General features: G+C 35.5%; 1 protein-coding gene and 1 pseudogene across 1 annotated transcript in view; both read left to right on the forward strand.

Moving 5' to 3' along the window:
* The window catches only part of LRRC7 (leucine rich repeat containing 7), a 939,042-nt gene that overhangs the window by 297,914 nt on the left and 615,304 nt on the right, over positions 1–25,824 (forward strand). The gene's annotated exons all lie outside the window — the stretch shown is intronic.
* LOC113915189 lies at positions 22,217–23,785 on the forward strand (annotated as a pseudogene).

A 25,824-nucleotide genomic window follows, 5' to 3' on the forward strand; every position in this document is an offset into this window, starting at 1 on the left:
TTTTCAATCTTGGTCTGTCTTTATATTTTTCAGTTCAGTTCTAAAATCTTTTTTTAAAACTGGGTATTTAGCTTATACCCATATATAAATAATAATTTATTTTGGTTTTGATCTACCATATTATTTTTTTGCTCTTGTCTGATCTCTTTTTTTTCCATTCATTTTCTTATATTTGTAGGCTCAATCATGTTTCATTATTTCATTTGTTCCCATATTGACTTTATCAGTCATACTGTCTTTTGTTATCCTTTTTGTAAGTTCTATCAAAAGTTCAGAAATAACATAAGTAAAACCAATGAATCACCAAAGTAGTAATTAGTAAAAGTTTATTGTGCACCCACCAAAAAGGCAATTTGCAAACTAGGAGCACTCAAAGGAAAACACAGAATGAGGCTCAGAAGTGTAAAGCATATTATAAAGCTTTATTATAATACAGCTTAGTGGGGGGGCAGTGACTATTTATTCTTCACAGTGATTGATTATAATATCAGAATTTTCTTAAATGGTAAGGAATTGGTTAGTGGTTATCTCATATCAATTTTGGGAAACAGTTTTAAGTTTTGTTTATAATTTTCAAGGTCATAAGCAAGAAATGACCCAGGTCAAGTTAGTCTTGCAAAATAAGCTAAACTAAGGTTTGTTTGTATAACTAAACTGGTTCTGTTTGCTTAGGGAATTTTCAAAGCCAGCCCCTATTTGTCTTTGATTTTTAACAGTCCCTTAGAGATTCAGATAAATATTCTTGACTTGATACATTCTACCTCAAATTAGTATGTTTTCCATTTTTTAAGATATACCAAAAATCTTAGAAAAATAACTCTTTCACCTCACTCCTGATTTTTTGTTATTATTAACATGTACTTCAGTATTATTATGCCATATAAGACACATTATCAGTGACCCAATTATCAAGTTATTGTTCTTGGCCCCAAATATACCCTTTTTTGCCTGCTTTGTGATACTCCGGCTGCCCTCTGAAAAATTCTCCTTGCTGTCTGGATCAATGTTAGTAAGACTTTGTCAATAGAGGACCCTAGTGACAATGGAAGTTAATAGCAGCAAGAAGACACTTTCCTTCTGGGTCAGGTCCTCCATGTTTATATTTGGCATTGATGCCCTATAGACCTCACAAACCAGTCTCAACCACACCCTCAGGCCTTGCTCCCCCCGCCCAGTGGTTATTTCCCAGAGCTCCTGTTATGCTTTTTTGGTAGCCCTGTCTGGATCCATTTCTCCCCACCAAATGGCTGCTCCTGAGAAGCCCCAGTAAGCTGCTTGCATAGCAGCTATGGTTGCATTCTCAAGCAACTTTTTCCATCATAGAGATCTAAGCTCCATAGAAAAGCTCCAGCCTGCTCACGTTTTCCAACCATGGTTGATCATTTGTAAAGACCAGTTCTGGCCTGTGCCCTCTGGAAACTTTCTTCACCACTGTGATATAGCCTGTTCCAATGGGAGCCATGGTCTCTTTTTAAAAAGTCTGAATTTCAGCTTTGAGCTGAAGCAGGGGGTAGTAGGGAGAGACTCTTGAGTCCTCAGTTCTTTTAGTTTTCATTCTCTCTCACCCTATAAACAACAGCTGTTTTTGTTTGTTTTGTTGTTTGCACATTCTACTTATGGACCTATTTACTTCTTTTAATAGTCAGCTACCTTTGACTAGTGACCAAATTTTTGCATTGAATTTTCTTGGTTCTAATAACTGGTTTGGTTTCTGTCTCCTGGCTAAATCCTGACTAATATACTCTAATTCCCAGTAGTGCTTCCCATTGTTTATCATTTCTGGTGCTCTTTATTCCTTTCTGTGATTTCATCTAAGATAATTTTCTCTATATGAAGAGCATCCCTCAGTATTTTTTAAACTGCAGGGCTCAGTTGGTTAAGCGACTGCCTTCGGCTCAGGTCATGATCCTGGTGTCCCAGGATCGAGTCCCACATTGGGCTCCCTGCTCAGCAGGGTGTCTGCTTCTCCCTCTGACCCTCCTCCCTGTCATGCACTCTCTCTCTCTCTCAAATAAACAAATAAATAAATAAATCTTAAGCTGCATGTCTGCTGACAAATTATCTCAACTTTGTCTAAAAATATGTTATTTTACATTACTTACTAATGAACAATTTTGCTTTGTGTGGAATCTGAGGTTGAAGCTACCTTCTTTTCAGCACTTTAACAATGTAATTTGTTGTCCTTGGCTTTATCATTTTTATTTATGAGTAAGCTGTTAGTTTCATTGGTGTTTCTTTGAAAGCAATGTCCCTTTTCTGTGGTTATTCTTAAAGTTTTAAATTGTGTGTGTGTGTGTGAAGTAGATATTATTACTAAGTGCCTAACAGTGGTCTGCTTGACATTTCTTCTTAGGTTCATAGAAATCCCTGAATCACACTACCTGATATCTTTAATTGGGGTTTTAGAAAATTTTTAACTGCTATATTTTTCAAATATTACTTTTACCCAGATCCCCTTTTTCCCTCCTTATGACTCCAATTATATTTATATTAAATCTTTTCACCATGACCTTTTCACTCTTTTGTGTATTTTCATCCTTTCTCTTTGTCTCTGTGTAACAATTTGGAAACCTTACATTACTCTGTCTCCTAATTTACTATTGCTTTCTTCTGCTAGTCTAATTGGTTGTTATAACAAATCTATCAAGTTCTTTATTTCCATTATTATATTTCTCACATAAAGCATTTCCATAAGAATCTTTTTTTTTTTACACAAACCAGCTCTCTCTCAACATTTTCATTTATTTCCATGAACGTTTCAATAATAATTACTTTATGTCTGAGTTCCATTACTCCAATATCTGGATCATGTGTGGGTCTATTTCTGTTTCAAACTTTCTTGGACATTTAGTTCTGCTTCCTGAAATGTCTGTTAATTCTTGATTAAATATCAGAAATTTTATAAAATAATTGTAGTGCCTACCTTGTTTTGCTTTTTGGTGTTTTATTTTTTATTTTTGCATTGCCTTCAAAATAAAGTAAAAATTCTATATCTAAAGAAAAGGAAAGTTTACTTGTATACATTTTTTTTGGGTATGTGTATTTCATTATAGGGTGTAATTCTAGAGTTAAAGTGTATAATTAAAGTTACTATTTAAAGCACAATATAGTCACTATTGGCTTTATTATTTTATTTTGACATCTTCTAATACCTTTCTATGTGAGAGTGCATGGAATGTATTTTTTGAAAAGCTCGACTAAAGGAATCTCAAATAAATATCATCTTTATTAAGGAAGTAGGTTGCATTTGGCAGATATTTGCTTTTGTCCTGAGGCATTCATGATATAAATATAGAAGAGATAATTATATTTTTTAAGTCTAACACTTGCTATTAAAATGAATAAAAATCTACCAAGCATTTGAAATTTTTATAGACTATTAAGTCAGTAACACATAGGTCACTGATAGATATTTAAAGTCTGGGTATATGTCATCATCATTTACTGTTTTAAAGCCAGAGCATTACGTATTGAAAAGTACTTGTGGAGAAAAAACATCTTTAAACAGCTGTGTAGATAAAGAGAGATAGAGATGGGGAGAGAGACAGAAGAAAGGATATATAACAAAAAATAAATATTTCAATGAACTCCATATTCTATTACTGGGGAAGAGTTGTATTTATATCAGTCATATCTAAATATAACAAAACAATTCAGTATGCTGAAGACAGGGTATTAAAGTAGAAGTGTTTGGGCCTGAATGTTAACAGAGGCAGGCTTCAAATTTGAGTCTGGAAGAAGGTATTTTCTTCCTATGTTCTAGTTTTATAACTATACTTTCTGTGGGTGTAAATAAGCAGCCCACTTTTCATAAGCAGTACTGTCAGCCTGAGTAGATTTACCTTAGAACCACTGCTATACACTTTTAACACCTACTCTCTCCTTTGGAGTACCTCAAATGTCTCAATGTTTAGACAATAGACATTGACCTATATGGCTTTAGGGACAGTGGACCAAGATATTGTGGGATCTTTATGTTTTTAGTAGCAGTACTGTTAATTACACAATGGTATAACTTATGTGAATAAAATTAATGTTCTGTGTCTTTCTGAGTCCTACAAAATAGCTAAGCAGTTTTTTTCCCAAAACCTAAAGTTATGTTTCTGATGGTCTAAGTTAATACGATTGTGTATCAAGGTGTTGATTGCTAACTTTAGGATCTATAAAAAATATTGAACTTTGGTGAGGAAAAAGAGAGTGAATGATTACAAGGTACACACTCATTAAAGCTTGTTAAATAAATCTTTGATGTTGCTTATAGAAATTACATATGAAGCATTGAGCATTAGGGACTGAAGTTCCTACATTTCAAGAGACAGTTCAGGTATAAAAATTATCACACTATTATGAGAAAATTAATCTATTTAAAAAACTAATTTTTGTAATAAGAATTATTTTATAACAGTAGGAAAAGATAAGAAAATGACAAATTGAAAATTCTTCATAAACACTTCATTTTGAATACTTCTGTTCATGTCTTCAGAAGTTCTTTTCTACTTATCAATGAGCATAATTTTTTTCTGTATTTGGTCAATAGTCAAGTTTTGGTTGGATTTAAGAGGCCTATATTTTTGTATTACAAGTGTTTCAATGTTTCTGGAAAATATATCTTATGGCACTCTCAATGGATATTTCTATTTAGAATTTCTTTGAAAAAGTTTGCCTTGTTAGTTTCATTCCATTCAGACCTGTTCTGTGGAGGGAACTCTGTTCGGCACAAGGGATACAAAGATGAGTAATATAGATGTGCTGTCATTAAGAAATTTGCAAGAGGGGGTGCCTGGGTGGCTCAGTTGGTTAAGCGACTGCCTTCCGCTCAGGTCATGATCCTGGAGTCCCGGGATCGAGTCCCGCCTCGGGCTCCCTGCTGAGCAGGGAGTCTGCTTCTCCCTCTGACCCTCCCCCCTCTCATGCTCTCCATATTGCATTCTCTCTCTCAAATAAATAAATAAAATATTTTTTAAAAAAGAAATTTGCAAGAGGATGCACTGGATTAGTTTAAGTATGAGTTTCATCCTGGTGTTCTAACTTATATTCCAGGCTCCTAAGGAAGAAATTTTCTATTTATTTTAATAGATTTTACATCAAATCATAGTAGTGAATCAAAGTAACATAAATACGAGCTTTTTCGTTTCTTCTTTTTCAGAATTACAGGATTTTTGCGTAGTTTAAATCATAAAAAATAAACTCTTCTTCATAAAAATAAAAAACTATGTCTCACAAAGTAACAAAGCATTTCCAAAATCTTCAAAGCATTGTGTATGTGAGATCTTTAGATTTTCTGTATAAAAAGAGTTCCAATCAAAATGAGTTTGTGAAATATTTTTTCTTATTCCTTAATTCCCTCAGTGAATAATCCCAATATACATGAAATATCAAAATTTTTGAGGAGTCCTTTGATTTAGAAATTCTATTCAAGTTTGTTTAGTCTAGCATTTCCCACTTACTTAACCATAGATCCTCCCTTGTGAATACACACACAGACACACACACACACACATACACACACAAATAATACATTCTGGAAAACAGTGGAATAAGTTAGAGTTCACACAGCAAGGAAAATAACACCCAAGTTTTTATTCTGAGACCTGAGTCCTCTTGATTAACCACACTTGCCTGGCCAAGTAATGATAGGAAAGTAAAGTTATCATTCTCACATGAAGATTGAGTCCATGGCCCAGTAAGGCAAAAGACCAAAAGGTGGGATATTGACCTTTTTGTACAGGTCAAAGAAAGAAGCTGTCATAGAGAGGGCAACAAAAGTTTCTAGAAAAAGCCTATGTAATAGTTAACAACAAAGGCTGTGAACCTAGACTACTTGTTTTCCAATCAACTCCAGTTATTAAAAGTGTGACCTTGAAAAATTTGCTTAATCTTTATGTGCCTAAATATTGCTATATGTAAGTGGAAATAGTAATAGAGGCTTTCATAATCACATATCATAATCACTAAATTAGTTAATATCATTAAAGTACTTGGAACAATGTGTAACACATAAGAAAAAGTACTTAAGTGTATAAATAAATAATCCTCACAATTCTTTGACTTTGTTGGGTCTCATAGTTGACGGATTATCTTCTTCCAATTAAGAAATCTATTTTTTAATTTTTTTATAAATTCAAGCTCACTAGGCTGACATCTATCAAATATCATGTTTGGGAAATTTATAAAATGTGTTTATGGAGTGAATAATAAAAGGAGAAGAGGAAATGTTTCTTTACACAATCTTCAGCCTGTGTTCTTTTTCAATATCTTGGGGCATGTTCACTGGAGAAAACCAACTAGCCTTATATAATGAGAATAACAGCTTATGTTCTATATTGGTCCCTGTTGCCTCCAAATATTTGCTTGTGCACTTGGTTATGCAATATTAATAATAACAACATATTTACTGAGTGCTTACCATATGCCCTGTGCGCTTCTTACGGATTTTAGTATAATTTTTTTCACTGAATTCCTACAAGAATCCTACAAGTTGGGTATTGCTGTTATACCTTTTTTACAGAAGGAAAAATAATGAGAAATGTCTTCTTACTACTAAACATAGTTACAGATAATGAGTATTCACAACTTGTCAGTTATACATCAAAAGTGGTATCTTTTTTGATTCTCACCAAACCCATGAAGTTGCTTTTATTACTCTGTGTTGCAGAAAGAAATTGAAGGTCAGTGAGATTAATTCACTTATCCATGTTCACAATGAAAATGGTCCACTTATCTCTTTAAAAATGGGCTAAAATATCATCTGAACATGAAATACACATATCTTTGCCACTGAGGCTAGAGAAAGAAATGTTAGCAGTAATGATAGATACATGTGAGGTTATCAAACACAGGAAGGTCTCCAGTGCTGATCTAGAAAAACAAAACATAATTCAGAACAAACTTTAATGGGAATTTTTTTCTTACTGCTCATTTTCACTGTGCAGAGGCTGATTATGGATTCATTTATCTCATCAAGAACAAAACACGGGGGAGTTGCTTTAGTATGTACTAAATAAGATAAACAGGAAATGAACATTTATGTAATTCAGTATTTCCCATGCAGGTACGTGCACATCTCTAAATTAAGCATAGGCCTTTGAACCACTGCTGCAATTATAGGAATCATCGAGGAAAATTTATAGTGATTTCTTATTGTATCTATTTATATTTGGTCTCCCTGTCAAAATAACATGGAGCAACCTCCAACAGCATAAATATATACCTCCTAGCTATGGGCATATTTTGAAATCACTCCAACACCTTCAAGTTTTAACAGAAAATACATTATTTTTCTGTTTCTATGCAAGAAGCTTACAATGAGTCTGTCTCTACAGGAGAAAAATAAATAAATGTCATGACTTTGTAATTATCATCCTGAAAACTTTCACACCTTAGTTTATCTGTTTAAGAAAAAAAATCTTTACAATGCATCAGGTACTGTTTATTTCATTGTAAAGGTTGAAAAACCATCAACTAATTGTCAAGAAAAATCCAAGTTGATATTCAAGGTATCCAGCATTAATTATCTTGAAAATGCAAAGAAGACCTTCTAGTTCACTTCTAACTTGTTCTAGGATTTAGATCTACTGCCTAAAATTTGAAAAACTGTTGAGTGACAATTAAATTTCCTTTGAATACAAGTTGTGCAAACTAAAAAGAAATGTGATTCAGCTCTCTCTTATTTATACAAATGCAAGGAAACAGGAACCCAATGTAAATAATACCTGAATTAAAAATCATAGCACATTCAGAGTACTTCAAGTAGTTAGCTGTGGCCACTCTGTGGAACATAGAATTCTGGGCTCTAGCCATAGGCTGACTTGTATTTGAGTTGTACCCAGCTATGTCACTAACTCGTTATGGACAATGGGCTAATAACTTCACTTTTCTTAATCTCTGTTTATGTAAATTTGTAATATCAGAATAATTATAAATATTAATTATGAAATATACATTAAAATTATATATTACACATCTATAAATATTACTTAGTTCCCAATATAAAGGAATGTCATAAAACTAACATGAAATAATGAATTCAATCTTCACATTGTGCACTGTAAATGGTAGATACTGTTATTACTTTGGTTAGATTAAAAATCAGATTTAAACTGGAGGAGTCAGAGCCACAGCTTGCAAAATCTGTTATGCCACGTAAGGACTTTAGATTTCATACCATGGTAGACAATAGAAAGTCACCAAAGAATTTTACCCAGAAGAGTACTGTGATACACTTTGCATTTTAAAAAATCATTTTGTTTACAGTATAGAGGGTGAGTTGGAGGGCACAATAAGGAAAGCAGTTACAAGACTTTTTCAATAGTCCATGAGAAAATAGTAAAGGCTTGAATCAAGTCAACCATAGAAACAATGAAGAGAAAAGAATCTGGATGAGATTATAAGGAGCTGAAATAATGGAGCACAGTTACTAACATAATGTTGCCACATGGAAAAGGGAGGAACCAAGAATGACACCCAGCCTCCAAAACGATGGTCAGGATAGCAAATGCAAGAGGAAGCACGGGTGGGGAGGTGAAAGGGGAGAGGGTAGAACTAGATGTATAAGGTAAGGCTGGTTTTGAAGAAGTAGAATTCAAGTTGCCTGTAGAACATAAAAGCACAGAGGTCTATCACACAATTGGTTACACTGGTTTCAGCTTGGGGTTCCGGACATATACTAGGTAGATGAAGTTACAAGACCATACGTAACTGCTTCTGGAGATTAGATAGATTGATGAGAAGAGAGCTAAGAGCTGAACTTTGGGAAACATCAAAATATAAGAGATAGGCAGAAGAAAAAAGGACTTAAAATGGAGACTGAGAAGGCACATCCATGTAGTGCCAAGAAGATCAGGAGCTAGTGATACCAAGGAAACCGAGGTGGAAGTCTGTCAAGAAGAAAGAAGTGGTCAACCCTGCTAAATGTTGCGGGCAAGTAAAATAAGATTAGGAGAAAAGAAATACCATATGATTGGACAATTATTGGGTTGCTTGTGACATTTAGAGTCTTATTGCAATAATGGGTACTGTAATCGGACTGTAGAAGTTTGAACTATGAATGAAACATTCAGGCAGACGTTTTTTTCCAAAAAGGAAATAAAGACCCCACCCCACCCCCAATCATTCTCTCCTCTCTGTCTTATCCCTGGTTCTTAAAACCTACCAACCATGTTGTGAGGCAGCGTAGGTCACATGGAGATTCTACTTATAGGTATTCTGGCCAACAAACCCAGCTAACGTCACAATGCTAACACGAGCAGCAACTGCTTGAGTTAGCAAACTTTTCAATGATTTATGGCCTAGTCTTTGAGCTGTTCCTGCTGATACATTTGAAGCAGAGATGATCTATTCCCACTGAGCCCTTCTCAAATTGTAGATGAAATATTCTAGATGTTTTAGGCTGAGTTTTGGATAATATTTTACACAGCCATAGTGAATTGTGTAGACATAAAGGGAGAGAAATCATAAGTTTAAATTATTCTTTGGAAGTAGTTAGTATCGAAGAATTGCATGAGAAAGAGAAATTAACAACCAGATGAGGATAGAGGGTCAAGAATGTTTCAGAGTTTTTCGTTTTCTTATTAAAATGGGATCACCATGAGCCATATAGGATGTAACATGATGCATGTTAAGAAAAGGAAAAAATGATTGGTGCAAATTCTGTATCCTGGTGGATCTAAAGGATATCAGATTGAGAACATAAGTGGTGCGATTTGTTTGAATAGGGAAACTGATATTTGTACATATATGGGTCCTCTTACATGTGGGGAGAAGTAGCTAATGAAGATTATTCTCAATATTTTAAGTCATCTCTACAAAATCAGAGGCGGGCACCTGGGTGGCTCAGTTGGTTAAGTGACTGCCTTCCGTTCAGGTCATGATCCTGGAGTCCCAGGATCGAGTCCAACATCGGGCTCCTTGCTCAGCAGGGAGTCTGTTTCTTCCTCTGACCCTCTTCCCTCTCGTGCTCTCTATCTCTCATTCTCTCTCTCTCAAATAAATAAATAAAATCTTAAAAAAAAAAAACAAAATCAGAGGCAACATCATCTGCACTGAAAAAGAAGTGGTAATTCTATATATAAAATATATAAAAAGATATAGGTGATGGTAATTCTATATATAAAATATATAAAAAGATATAGGTGATGGGGGAATGAGCAGAGTGAATAAAAGCAACATCAGAGAGCTGTTAGCCTATAAATTGTTCATATAGTAATATATACACATCTTTCTCTTCTGTAGATTTAATTATCAAACACCACCAAAGTCTCCTTACACTCAGTCCTAAACCCTAAGGTAATCAATATATAATCACCATTCTTTAGCTTTTTCTATTCTTCTATTGTTGAAATATATATAAACAGAATCATAGAGTAGATACTCTTTTGTGTTGGGTTATTTTGCTCAACATTATGCACATTAGATTCATACATGTTTTGCATATAGGAACAGTTTGTTCATTAACGTTGCTGAATAACATTACATTACATGAACATGAAATTTATTTTTTTTCATTTAATATAGGTGTACATTTTGGTTGTTTCAAATGTGGGGCTATTAAAAATGAAGCTTCCATGAATATTCTTGTGCATGAGTTTGCTGCAAATATGAATGACTTTCTGTTAAGGATATACTTAGAAAAGGAATTGCTAGGTTAATAGGTATGCATACTTTCAGCTGCTGATCTTATCAAACAGTTTTCCCAAGTGTTATACCAGTTTACATTTCCATAAGCAATGTATGTGAGTGTATGTAAATTCATGTTTCTTCACATTCTTGCCAACACTTAGTGTTACTGATCAACTTTCATTTTCGCTATGCTGGTGCATGTGTAATCCTTTTCATTTTTCTATCTGGTTTCTTGCCCATTGTACTTAAATATTTGTAATAATATTTTTATTTTTTATTTTGTTCTTGTTTTGTTTTAATTCTGGGTCCAAGTCTTTTTCAGGTATATGCACTGCGAATTTTTTTCCTATTCTACTGTTTGCTTTCTCCCTCTCAGTGGTGTCCTTTGAAGAACAAAAGGCCTTAATTTTAGTGCCTTCTAATTTATCTGGATTTTCCTTTGTTGGTAGGATTCTGCATTCTATTTAAGAAATTTATGCTTATCTTAAAGGCATAAAGATATTCCCAGAATATCCCATTGCTGGAACTTCAAGTTTTAAAGTTTGCTTTTTATCAACAGTACATTCTGAATAAATTTTGCGTAAGATTTGAGGATGAGTTCAAGCTATATTGTTTTCCATACAAATGACCTAGCACCATTTATTAAAATACATTCTTCCTCCATGGTGCTAGTGTCATCTCTATAAGCATGTATGTCTCAATCAGCTTTTGGACTCTTCCATGGGTCTGTTAGTTTGTCCAAGATGCAAGAGCACCGAGTTGGTACTCTATTTATGACTGTAGACTTTATACTAAACTTTGGTGGCAAACCTCAAGATTTGTCCTAAGATTGTCTTGGCTGAGAGCACCTGAGTGGCTCAGTCAGTTAAGCATCTGACTCTTGATTTTGACTCAGGTTATGATCTCAGGGTCATAAGATTGAGCCCTACCTTGGGCTCGGCATTGAGCATGGAGCCTACTTAAGATTCTCCCCCTCTGTTGTTTGCTTGCTCTTTATCTCTTAAAAAAGAAAAGAAAAGAAAAGAAAAACATTGTCTTGGCTATTATTTAATCTTTACACTTTCATTGTATTAGAATAACTTGACATTTCGACAAAAATAAAATCCCAGTGTGATTTTGATTGAGATTGCAGTAAACCTATGAATAATTTGAAGACAATTGATATTTTTATAAAATTTAAACTTCTAATCCATGAAATTATGTGTTGTCTGGAGATTCATTCATATCATTGCTGATATCATTAATTTGTTCCTTTTTATGACTGAGTTATATTCTGTTGTTGATTGTACCACAGTTTGTTTATCCACTTTCCTACTGAAAGGCATCTAGATTATTTCCATTTGTTGGGTATTATGAATAAATTTTCTATAAATATTCTAGAACAGATATTTTCATAGACATTTTTTAATACCTATCTTGAGTAAATACTGAAAATGAGAATTAATTGGCCATTTGTATATCTTTTGCAAAATGTTTGTCCAATTCTTTACCCAAATTTTTATGTAGACTGTTTGCCATTCTATTAATGAGTTATAGAAGTTCTTTATGTATCTTAGATACCACTTATTCACTAGATATGGTTTTAGAAATATTTTCTCCTAGTCATTGGCTTGCCTATTTACTTTCTTAACTATGTCTTTCACTGAACAGAAATGTTTAGTGATAATAAAATCTAATTTACTAAATTTTCTTTGTGGTCATTAATTTTTGTGATTGGTCTAAGGAACTTCTACCCACCTATTGTTTAAAAATAAATTCTCCTTTTTCTCTTTGAAATATTTTCCCCCTTTGAAATTTTTATCCTTTTAGCTTTAATGAGTAGGTCTATAATACATCTCAAATTAATTTGTGTTTATGGTATAAGGTAGGAGTTAAAGGTTATTTTTGCCATATATATCCAGTTAACCATTTGCTGAAAAGGTTTTCCTTTCTCCACTGGATTTGATGATACCTTTGTTGAAAGTGAGGATTTGTTTGTGAACTCCTTATTCTATTGCACTAATTTATTTATCAACCCTTAGGCCAACAACACACTGACTTGATTTATAGTAAGTATTGAAGTCAGGTACTATAAGTTCTCTACCTTTGTACTTTTTCAATATACCTTTGGATATTCTGTCTTTTTACATTTCTGTATAAAATTTCAAATTTCCAATCAATGAGTGACATGTGTTTTCTGTTAGGTTAGGTCTTCTTAAAATTTGTTCAAAAGTTTTATTTTTCATTTTCATAATAGAAGTTTTGTACATCTTTTATTACATTTACTACTTTGTTTTTTGTTGCTATGGTAAAAGTAATTGTTTTTTAAATATTATTTTCCAAATGTTTGCTACTTGCATACAAAAATTGCATATAAAAATAAAATTTATTTTTCTGTATTAATCTGTGTCCTACAACACTGCCAAATTCAATATTCAGTTCTGTACTTGTTTTGTAGATTTCATAGGATTTTCCACATAAGTAATCATGTTATCTGTAAGAAGATTCTTTTTTCTTCCTTGCTGATCTGTGCCCATTATTTTTCTTTTTGTCTTATGGCTAGTTTCTCTAGTGCAATGTTAAATAGAAGTCATGAGAGTGTGAATCTTTGTTCTCAATTTTAGAAAATGTTAAATATTGTATTATTGAATATAATATTTTTCATATAATTTTTCAGAGATATATTTATAGACTGATGTCATTCTTTTCTATTTTAGCTTGTTAAGAGTTATTTTTAAAATCAATTAAGTGTTGGATTTTGCCAATGCCTTTTCTACAGCATTGAATATACCATATATTTTTCATTTTTATTACAGTGTTAAAATGGCATATTACAATGGTTGGTTTTAAATTTTAAATCAATCTTGCATTCCTGGGATAAATCTACTTAGTCATGATTTTGATATATTGCTGTATTTGATTTGCTAGTATTTTGGTAGTATTTTTATCAATATTAATAATGATTTGAGGGGTGAATTTTCTTTTTTGTGCTGTCCATGTAAGATTTTAATATTAGTACTATGCTGGCTTCATAAAATAAGTTGGTAATTGTTCCCTGCTATTTTGTTTCCTGAAAAATTTTAGACTGATGATATATCTTTATTAAATATTTAAGAAAATTTTCCAGGGAGAATCTGTGAGTCTGGAGTGCCTGTAGAAGATTTTGGATAAGAAATTAAACATCTCTGAAAGATATCTATATATAGATATAAAAGATTAAAGGTATAAGGATATGTGTGTGTGTGTGTGTGTGTGTATGTGTTTTATTTTGTGTCAATTAGGCTAGTTACATTTTTCAGATACTCATTTTTTTTATCAGAGTTGACAAATTTGTTGCCATAAACTTGGCCATAAAATTCCCTTATTATACTTTTAATATCTGTAGACTCTATAATGATAATCCTTTTTTTCCTTTTTTATTAAGAGTCTGTATTCTCTCTTTTGTGCTAAGTCTAGTTTTGTTACTTTTCTTTATTGCTACCTTTAATTTGTTATTTTCTTCCCTGTTACTTACTTTGGCTTTAATTTGTTTTTTTCTACTTTCTTAAGTTGGAAACTTAGGTCATTAATTTTAAATATCTTTCTTTTTTAATATATCTTTTTAAAGCTATACATTTCCTTTATTATTATTATTATTATGTTATGTTAATTACCATACTTTACATCATTAGTTTTTGATGTAGTGTTCCATGGTTCATTGTTTGTGTATAACACCCAGTGCTCCATGCCAGCACTGCTTTAGTTTCATCCCATATATTCTGATATACTAGATTTTCCTTATCAAATAGTTGGACATATTTTATAATTTCCCTTTGATTTCTACTTTGACCCATGGATTATTTAGTAGTATGTAATTTAATTTCTGAGTATTTGAGTTTTCCCTAGTTATCTAATACCTCTTAGGTTCTAATTTAATTCCATTGCAGTCAGACAGTATACTCTCTATAATTTTAATTATGTTTTAATTTATTGAGACTTATTCTATCATTTAACATATAGTTTATATTGATGAGCATCCTATATACCCTTGAAAGTATATTGTACAATTGCTGGATATAGGGTTTTGTAAATATCAATTAAGTCAAGATGGATGATAGTGCTGTTCAGATCATCTATGTCTTTATCGAGTTTTTTGTCTAAATATTCTATTAATTGACAGGAAAAAGTAAAAGCCTTTATGCAGAATTGTCTGTTTCTCCCTTTAATTTTGTCAATTTTTATTTCAAGTATTCGAGATTTTGGTTAGCTGCAGAGACATATATGATGGTTAGTTCGTCCTTATAATTTGACTCATCACTGTGAAGTGTTCTTCATTATCTCTGGTAACACCCTTTATTGTGAAGTCCATTTTATCAGATATTAACATGGTGATTCTAGACTTTTTATCCTTGTTGTTTGTATATCTTTTCTATTTATTTTCAACTTCCTCTGTCTTTATATTTAAAGTATATCTCTCATGACAACAAATAGTTTGGTCTTGCTTTTTTCAATCCATTCTGATACTCTCTGAATTTAGTTAGAGTGTTTACTACATTAAACTTTATTTTTTTTAATTTTATTATGTTAGTCACCATACAATACATCATTAGTTGTTCATGTGGTGATCCACGATCCATTGTTTTTGTATAATACCCAGTGCTCCATGCAGTACGTGCCCTCCTTAATACCCATCACTGGGCTAACCAATCCCCCCCGACCTCTCCCCTCTAAAACCCTGTTTGTGTCTCAGAGTCCATTGTCTCTCATGGTTCATCTCTCCCTCCAATCCCCCCCCTCCATCTTTCCCTTCATTCTCCTAATGTCCTCCGTGCTATTCCTTATGTTCCACAAATAAGTGAAACCATATGATAACTGACTTTTCTCCGCTTGACTTATTTCACTTAGCATAATATCCTCCAGTCCCATCCATGTTGATGTAAAAGTTGAGTATTCATCCTTTCTGATGGCTGAGTAATATTCCATTGTATATATGGACCACATCTCCTTTATCCATTCATCTGTTGAAGGGCATCTCGACTCTTTCCACAGTTTGGCTATTGTGGACATTGCTGCTATGAACATTGGGGTGCATGTGGCCCTTCTTTTCACTACGTCTGTGTCTTTGGGGTAGATACCCAGTAGTGCAATTGCTGGGTCATAGGGTAGCTCTATTTTTAAATTTTTGAGGAACCTCCACACTGTTTTCCAAAGTGGCTGTACCAACTTGCATTCCCACCAACGGTGTAAGAGGGTTCCCCTTTCTCCACAACCTCTCCAACATTTGTTGTTTCTTTCCCTGTCCACTTTTGCCATTCTACCTGGTGTAAGGTGGTATCTCAATGTGGTTTTGATTGGAATTTCCCTGATGGCTAACGATGATGAACATTTTTTCATGTGTCTGTTAGCCATTTGTATGTCTTCTTCAGAGAAGTGTCTTTTCATATCTTCTGCCCACTTTTTGACTTGATTATTTGTTTTTTGGGTGTTGAGTTTGAGAAGTTCTTTATAGATCTGGGATACCAGCCCTTTATCTGTAGTGTCATTTGCAAATATCTTCTCCCATTCTGTGGCTTGCCTCTTTGTTCTGTTGACTGTTTCCTTTGCTGTGCAGAGCTTTTTATCTTGATGAAGTCCCAAAAGTTCATTTTTGCTTTTGTTTCACTAGCTTTTGGAGATGTATCTTGAAAGAAGTTGCTGTGGGCGATGTCAAAGAGGTTACTGCCTATGTTCTCCTCTAGGATTTTGATGGATTCCCGTCTCACATTCAGGTCTCTCATCCACTTTGAGTTAATCTTTGTGAATGGTGTTAGAGAACGGTCGAGTTTCATTCTTCTGCATGTGGCTGTCCAATTTTCCCAGCACCATTTATTGAAGAGACTGTCTTTTTTCCATTGCATGTTTTTTCCTGCTTTGTCAAAGATTTTTTGACCATAGAGTTGAGGGTCCGTATCTGGGTTCTCTATTCTGTTCCATTGGTCTATATGTCTGTTTTTGTGCCAGTACCATGCTGTCTTGGTGACCACAGCTTTGTAATATAGCTTGAAATCGGGCAACGTGATGCCCCCAGCTTTGTTTTTCTTTTTCAACATTTCCTTGGTGATTCGGGGTCTTTTCTGATTCCATACAAATTTTAGGATTGTTTGTTCCAGCACTTTGAAAAATGTCATTGGAATTTTGGTCAGGATGGCATTGAAGGTATAGATTGCTCTGGGTAGCATAGACATTTTAACAATGTTTGTTCTTCCGATCCATGAGCATGGAATATTTTTCCATCTTTCTTGTGTCTTCTTCAATTTCTTTCATGGGGGTTCTGTAGTTCCTAGAGTATATAAATCCTTTACCTCTTTGGTTAGGTTTATTTTGAGGTATCTTATGGTTTTTGGTGCTATTGTAAATGGAATCGTTTCTCTAATTTCTCTTTCTACAGTTGCGTTGTTAGTGTATGAAAGCAACTGATTTCTGTGCATTGATTTTGTATCCTGCCACATTACTGAATTGCTGTATGAGTTCTAGTAATTTGGGGGTGGAGTCGTTTGGGTTTTGCACATAAAGTATCATGTCATCTGCGAAAAGCGAGAATTTGACTTCTTCTTTGCCAATTTGAATACCTTTTATATCTTTTTGTTGTCTGATTGCTGTTGCTAGGACTTCTAGTACTATGTTGAACAATAGTGGCGAGAGTGGGCATCCTTGACGAGTTCCTGATCTTAAGGGAAAGGCTCTCAGCTTTTCCCCATTGAGGATGATATTCGCTGTGGGTTTTTCATAGATGGATTTTATGAACTTGGGGAATGTTCCCTCTATCCCTATACTCTAAGAGTTTTAATCAGGAAAGGATGTTATACTTTGTCAAATGCTTTTTCAGCATCAATTGAGGGGACCATACGGTTCTCCTCCCTCCACTTATTAATGTATTCTATCACATTGATTGATTTGCGAATGTTGAACCACCCTTGCATCCCAGGGATAAATCCCACTTGGTCGTGGTGGATGATCCTTTTAATGTATTGTTGGACCCTATTAGCTAGGATTTTGTTGAGGATTTTGGAATCCATAATCATCAGGCATATCGGTCTGAAATTCTCCTTTTTGGTGGGGTCTTTGCCTGGTTTGGGGATTAAGGAAATGCTGGCCTCATAGAATGAGTTTGGAAATTTTCCTTCTGTTTCTATTTTTTGAAACAGCTTCAGTAGAATAGGTATTATTTCTTCTTTGAATGGTTTGGTAGAATTCCCCAGGGAATCCATCAGGCCCTGGACTCTTGTTTTTTGGGTGGTTTCTGATCACTGCTTCAATCTCGTTACTGGTTATTGACCTGTTCAGGTTGTCGATTTCTTCCTGTTTCAGTCTTGGCAGCTTATAGGTTTCCAGGAAGGCCTCCATTTCATCCAGATTGCTCAGTTTATTGGCATACAGTTGTTGATAATAATTTCTAATAATTGTTTCTATTTCCCTGGTGTTAGTCGTGATCTCTCCCCTTTTGTTCATAATTTTATTAATTTGTGTCCTTTCTTTTTTCTTTTGGATAAGTCTGGCCAGTGGTTTATCGATCTTATTAATTCTTTCAAAGAACCAACTTCTAGTTTCGTTGATCTGATCTACTGTGTTTCTGGTTTCCTATTCATTGATCTCTGCTCTAATTTTAATTTTTTCTCTTCTAACGCGTGGCTTAGGCATCGTTTGTTGCTTTTTCTCTAGTTCTTTAAGGTGTAGAGTTAGTTGGTGAATTCAGGATCTTTCTGTTTTTTTGAGTGAGGCTTGGATGGCTATGTATTTCCCCCTTAGGACCGCCTTTGCAGTATCCCATAGGTTTTTTGACCAATGTGTTTTCATTCTCATTGATTTCCATGAATTGTGTAAGTTCTTCTTTGATTTCCTGGTTGACCCAAACATTCTTGAGCAGAGTGGTCTTTAGCTTCCAAGTGTTTGAATTTCTGCCAAATTTTTTCTTGTGATTGAGTTCCAGTTTTAAAGCATTGTGGTCTGAGAATACGCAGGGAATAATCTCAATCTTTTGGTATCGGTTGAGACCTGATTTGTGACCCACTATGTGGTCTATTCTGGAGAAAGTTCCATGTGCGCTCGAGAAGAATGAGTATTCTGTTGTTTTAGGGTGGAATGTTCTGTAAATATCTATGAGGTCCATCTGATCCAGTGTATCATTCAAAGCTCTTGTTTCCTTGTTGATTTTCTGCTTAGATGATCTGTCCATTGCTGGGAGTGGAGTATTGAGGTCTCCTACCATTAACGTATTGTTATGAATATGACTCTTTATATTGGTTAACAGTTGGCTTATGTAGAGGCTGCTCCCATGTTGGGGGCATAGATATTTACAATTGTTAGATCTTCTTGTTGGATAGACCCTTTAAGAATGATATAGTGTCCTTCTGTGTCTCTAATTACAGACTTTAGTTTAAAATCTAATTTGTCTGATATAAGAATTGCTACCCCAGCTTTCTTTTGAGGTCCGCTGGCATGGAAGATGGATCTCCATCTCTTCACTTTCAGTCTGGATGTATCTTTAGGTTCAAAATGAGTCCCTTGTAGGCAGCGTATGGACGGGTCCTGTCTTTTTATCCAATCTGCCACCCTGTGCCGTTTTATGGGAGCCTTTAGGCCATTCACATTGAGAGTGATTATTGAAAGATATGATTTAATTGTCATCATGTTGCCTGTGAAGACGTTGTTTTTAGAGATTGTCCCTGTAAATTTCTGTTGTGTATCACTCTTGGGGTCTTTCTCCTTTTATAGAACCCCCCTTAATATTTCTTGCAGGGCTGGCTTAGTGGTCACATATTCTTTCATTTTCTGCTGGTCATGGAAGCTCTGCATCTCTCCATCCGTTCTAAATGACAGCCTTGCCAGATAAAGTATTCTTGGCTGCATGTTATTCTCATTTAGTACCCTGAATATGTCTTGCCAGACCTTTCCGGCTTGCCAGGTCTCTCTGGATAGGTCTGACGTTATTCGGATGTTCTTCCCTCTGTACATAAGGAATCTCTTCCCCCTAACTGCCCTTAAGATGGTTTCCTTGGTTCTAAGATTTGCAAGTTTTACTATTACAGGCCGGGGTGTTGGCCTGTTTTCCTTGATCTTGGGAGGGGTCCTCTCTGCCTCTAGGATGCGAATGTTTGTTTCATTCCCCAGATTAAGGAAGTTCTCAGCTATGATTTGCTCAAATACATCTTCTAGTCCTCTCTCTCTTTCCACTCCCTCTGGGATTCCAATTATTCTGACATTGGAATGCTTCATGGTGTCACTTATTTCTCTGATTCTATTTTCATGGATTCTGAGTTGTTTTTCCCTGGCCTCTTCTTTTCCCCTTTTATCTAGTATATTGTCTTCCAGGTCGCTTATTCGTTCTTCTGCCTCAGTTACCCTAGCTGTTAGATCATCGAGATTGGTTTGGATCTCATTGATAGCATTTTTAAGTTCTGCCAATTCAGCTTTCATTTCTGCCCTTAGAGACTCTATGTTGCCATTAACTGATTTCTCCATTCTAGCCATTGTCTTCACAATTGCTAGCCTGAATTCCATCTCTGACATCTTGGTTATATCTGCATCCATTTGTAAATCTGCAGCATAAGTTATAATCTCTGAGTCTTCCTATTTTGGGGGTTCCTCCTCCTAGTCATTCTGTTGATGGGCGTTTGAGGGAATGTATAGAGTCCAAATTATTGACCAGAAGCCAAGCAAGATGCACCTGTTTTCTTGGGATCTTAGGGTTGCTGGCCTCTTGTTTTCCCAGCCTGTCTTCTGGGGGAGGGGCCTGCCGCATTGTTACTCAGGCAACCCTGTTTGGGCAGAGTTGCCCTGCCCCACTGTGGCGGGGCATGGGCCCAGTGGGAATCAGTTTTGGGGGCCTTTGTTCTCTTTTGGCTTTCCCTGGTGGCTTTCCGTGTGTCTTCTGCGAGTCAGAGCAGAAGAGACCGTTTCCAACCTTTTGCCTCAGAGCAGAGAGACCACAGTCTGTTCTTCAGTGAGCTCTCCAGGCCACACTGTCTTCGTTTCTGCCCATGCTGCTATAAACTGCAGCGGCCTGGGTTGTACGCTCCGGGTTGTGCACCCTCTGCAGCGCCCCCAGTCCTGCCTCCAGGTCGTAGCAGGTCTGCTTTAGAAGCAGGTGCTTCTAAAACCACCAGCCGCTCCCAGTTCACACCCGGTACCCCACTGCTCTGGGTTTCCGCCCAGGGCGCTGCCCTAAAGTCCTTTCCCTGCTGCTACCCGTCTGCGAGTCTGTGCCCCATCCCCAGTGAGCGAGGCTGTCACTCACTGGCCGTATAGCATCCCCATGGCCAGGCTCCCTCCCGCTGCCGTTTATCCTCGGATATCTGCCCGTGGAATCAAGGCTCCCCGCTTTGTACCTGGAAACCAGCCGCCTGCGATATTCTGTTTGTAGAGATCCACATCTTCTTACATCTCAGGCTGGTTTTGTGGGTGCTCAGAGTGGTCTGGTAAATATCCAGCTCAATTCCGGGGACCGTTGAAATAGGGTCCCCTACTCCTCCGTCATCTTTCCTTCTCCCTACATTAAACTTTAATGCAATTATTAATGTAATTGAATTAGGCCTTATGTTTTTTGTTTTGTTTTATTTTGAATTTTTTTATTTTATTATGTTATGTTAATCACCATACATCATTAGTTTTTGATGTAGTTTTCCATGATTCATTGTTTGCATATAACACCCAGTGCTCCATGCAGAACATGCCCTCTTTAATACCCATCACCAGGCTAACCCATCCCTCCACCCCCCTCACGTCTAGAACTCTCAGTTTGTTTCTCCGAGTCCATAGTCTCTCAGGGTTCATCTCCCTCTCCAATTCCCCCCCCTTCATTTTTCCCTTCCTGTTATCTTCTTCTTCTTCTTCTTCTTTTTTTTTTTTTTAACATATAATGTATTATTTGTTTCAGAGGTACAGGTCTAGGCCTCATGTTTTATTTTTCATTTGCTGTTTGACACTGCTTCCCACTCTGTGTTTTTAGTCTCTGTTACTCCTTTCTTGCCTTTGTTTAGATTATTTGAATATATTGAATTCCATTTTAAGCTAGCTGTTGGTATTTTAGTTATACTTTTTTGTGTTGTTATTTTTTATTGCTTCTCAAGGTATTTCAATATACATCCAAAATGTTATGCAGTGTACTTAGAGTTAATATTGTACTCTTTCACACAAAATAATGTAGAAACCCTGTAACCTTATAGGTTCATTTATCACCATTCATTCTTTATGCTATAGTTATGTAATATTTCTACCACATATTATAAAACTCCACCAGAAATGCCACCAGAATTTCTAACATATATTACAAACTCCACCATGTATAAATGATACATCTTATTTTAAAGGAATTATAAGATATTTACAATCTCCCAGATAGTAAATAAATTGTGATGCTTTTTATTTTCTCCTGAAGAACCAAATTCCTATCTGGTATAATTTCCCTTCAACTTTAAGGACTTCCTTTAAAAATTCTTACAGTGTAAATCTGTTAGTGATAAACTCTCTCAGATATCTTTTAATTTGAAATATCTTCATTTTGCCTTTTATGTTGAAGAATATTTTCATTGCATGTAGAATTCTTTGGTGAATTTTATTTTTCTTTTAACACTGAAAATGTTACCCTTTATCTTCTTGATGGGCAGGGGTCAAGAATCCCAAGGTCATGATTACTACCGCCCCAGGCCCCAGTTCCCACCTCAAATTTTTGCAAAGGGACTGAAGTTGATGTTCTGGGGTGCCCAGTGCATGAACTGTGGCTGGTATGAGATAGGGGCACTGGTGTAAGCCTGCAAGACCAGCAAGGTCACCAACATGCTGGTTGTTCATAAGCATCGAGGCACACCTCTGGGGTTCATTGTCAGGTATTTGTCTTTCAGCCTCACTGCTTATTCCATACTGTGAATGTGATCACGTGTCATGATGTCTCCAACGTGGACACCATGTCAGGCCAATCCTTACCTCATAATATGGCTTCTCTGTCCACCTGGGCGAGGGAATGTCTGACATATTCTGGTACCTGTTCCCTGTGCCCAAAGAGGACAAACACCTGGCCATCACCATTTCAAACCAAGATAACTGCATCTCCTCTCTTGTACGTGATCCACTTGGGCACAGTGGAGCAAGAGATTAGAGCAAACACGGAATTGTCCGGCACCCCTAGACTAACACCACACACAAGGGGGTCTTCCTGAGCACTGAGGGAGCCCGCTTACCAGTCAGTACATGGACTTGGACCCAGGAGATGGAAAGGAGTCAGAATAAACTCTGTGTGACACACAAACACACACACACACACACACACGCATGCACACGTCAGTGGTATTTCTTTTTCATCACTGCAGATAGCTCTATACTTGCTGTAAAATCCTTGAAGGCTAACTCCAACATCTAGGTCTTCTTGCAGATGGCCTCCATTTTGTCTTTTCTCTTGCAATTGGATCACATTTTCCTGTTTTTCATTTTGTTTTGTGTTTTTGTATCATTATGGACATTATGACTTCTGTGTTTGTAACTCTGGCTTCTCCTAAAGGGTTAGGATTTGTTTGTGTTGCCTATTCTTTCTTTTGATCCTATTCCTTCATATGTCAAAAATATAGTTTTTAATGTCATATGTTGCATCAGAAAATTTATGGGCTTGGATAATGTTATCTCCCCTCAGAGATGATTTACCCTATTCTCTGATAAGCAACAGAAGGCATATCAGCTCAATCTAATCATGGACTGAACTAACTTAAAGCTGGTTTTCAGTGTCTTAAGCTCAAACTTTTTCTTTTTTGCCAATATTCCCACAGTATAGCTCTCCAGGGGTCCCAGTTGACAGTGTGGGCTCTATTTTAAAGCCCTCATTCTTGGGATCTTCTAAACTTCATTTCTTTTCTCAACAGCAGAAGACTACCAAAATTCTACTCTGCTTCACAATCACTTTTTGCTTTATTTCTTAGCTTCTTGTCATGTGCAGCTGAAATGGCAAATGTTTTGAAAGGTAAGCCAGTGTCACCCAGTGTCAAGGTGACTTATTTGCACCTTTGTTCTCACTGAGATCTTAAACTTTCAAATTCAGGCTGCTTTGGCCACCCAAACTCAACTTTTATCTTCCCAGACTGAAGAGATCGTTCTGAAATTCTACTGGCTTCTCTGCCAGTATCTATTCCGGCAAGCTTCTTGGTGTTTTGATCTCTTAACCTATGCAGAATATGAACAAATGTCCTAAGAGAAAAAACAACATGCAGAAAGTTAGGTACACTTTAATAAATTTCCCTTCTCTGCTTGATGTGGCCCCTCACACTCTGGTACATCAGAAGCTCTCTAATATCTTTATCAAGATTTTAGTGGAGTATTTTTCATTGTTGTTGTTTTATTTTTTAAATTATTCTAGGTTGAAAGTATTGGTCTGTTACCTACTACTCCATCATAGCCAGGAGAATTACCTAGAATGAATATTTCTAAGAAATTGCTAAAATTACAGGCATACCTTGTTTTATTGTGCTTCTCTTTATTGTGTTTCAGAGACATTGCATTTTTTACAAACTGAAGGTTTGTGAAACCCAACATCAAGCAAGTCTATCAGCACAATTTTTTCAAAAGCATTTTCTCATTTGTTCTCTGTGTCACATTTTGGTAATTCTTGCAATATTTCAAACTTTTTCAGTATTATTATTTTGTTGTTGTGATGGTCTGTGATCAAAGATTACAACTCATTGAAAGTTCATGATGTTTAGCATCTTTCAGCAATAAAGTATTTTTTAATTTAGGTATGTACATTGGTTTTGAGACATATGCTTTTGCACACTTAATAAATGACAATACAGTTAAAACATAACTTTATATGCATATATGCACTGGGAAACCAAATAATTCATTTGACTTTATTGCGATATTTGCTTTATTGCAGTGTTCTGAAACTGAGCCTGCAATATCTCCGAGGTATGCTTTTAATTTTATAACATAAATGTTTATGATCACATTATATTTCATTGAACTGATGTTCTATAACTTTGTCAACATCCTCCTATGATATTTATGATGATCTCACTTAAAAATTTTTTGCAGTTGACATCTAAATTTATATAGCTTTTTCTGAAGAATTTTTTTTCAGAATTAATTCAAAAATATTGTGCTAAACTGCAACACCACTTACAAGTGTAATTGTTGCACTTTTATTTCTAGTTCTCCAGCATTGAAGACTTTTACAATGGGATGCCTGGGTGGTTCAGTCAGTTGAGCATCTGCCTTTGGCTCAGGTCATGATCCCAGGGTTCTGGGATGGAGCCCCATGTCAGGCTTCTTGCTCAGTGTCTGTGTCTCCTTCTCTCTCTGCTGCTGCTCCCCCCTGCTTGTTCTGTCTCTCCCTCTTTCTTTCTCTCTGCCAAATGGATAAATAAAATCTTTTAAAAAAATTAAAAATAAGACTTTTATAATAATTAATTTTGTATGACTTAATAATTATAAATAACATCTTATTTCAGTGTGAATTGTCTTTGATCACTGGGGGTGCCTGGCTGGCTCAGTTGGTAGAACCTGAGTCTCTTGATCTCAGGGTCATAAGTTCAAGCCCCACATGGGGTGTGGAGCCTACTTAAAAAAACAAATTTGAATTCTCTTTGATCACTTACAAAGTTAAAAACTGTATGATATTTGGGGTATGGGGAGTAATTTCAAGGACTGCATGTCAATAAAGCTATTAGGTTAATATCCATAATTATAACAATGGATCAATCCATTTCTCCAGTTTTTTGTGGTATGTTTTCCCTTGTGAATACATTCTCAGAATTTTGCACAATATCTAAGATATAAGATGTACCCATTAAATATTGATAACCCGAATACCATCTTTACTTTTCTTCTTAAATAATTTTAGACCATCTTCAAATGACATTTCAGAGGCTTTAGTTATACATGGTACAAAACTGTGGCTTATCATTTTAAAGCACTTACCATATGTCCAATAACCTTCTTTGCTGGATGCCTCATTCTGATCTATTTTATCATCATGAGAAATAATATTCATTAGTTATATATCTGTTATCTAGAATTATATTGGTAGGTTTTTCTTTTATCTGTAGCAAACTGCAAAGGGGACACAACTATATTCCTGGACTTGAGCAGACACATAATAATGGTTTTGAAAAATGAGGACATTATTCATGGCTGCTAGATAAAGCATGTCAGCCTGAGTTTTTGATTGGAAGAACAGTCAGTTCTGCTCAACCATCAATCTCTAAACTCCTATCTTTCTGTAAGCAAAGATAA

Source organism: Zalophus californianus, chromosome 4 (genome assembly GCF_009762305.2).
Source record: "Zalophus californianus isolate mZalCal1 chromosome 4, mZalCal1.pri.v2, whole genome shotgun sequence".
NCBI lineage: Eukaryota > Metazoa > Chordata > Mammalia > Carnivora > Otariidae > Zalophus > Zalophus californianus.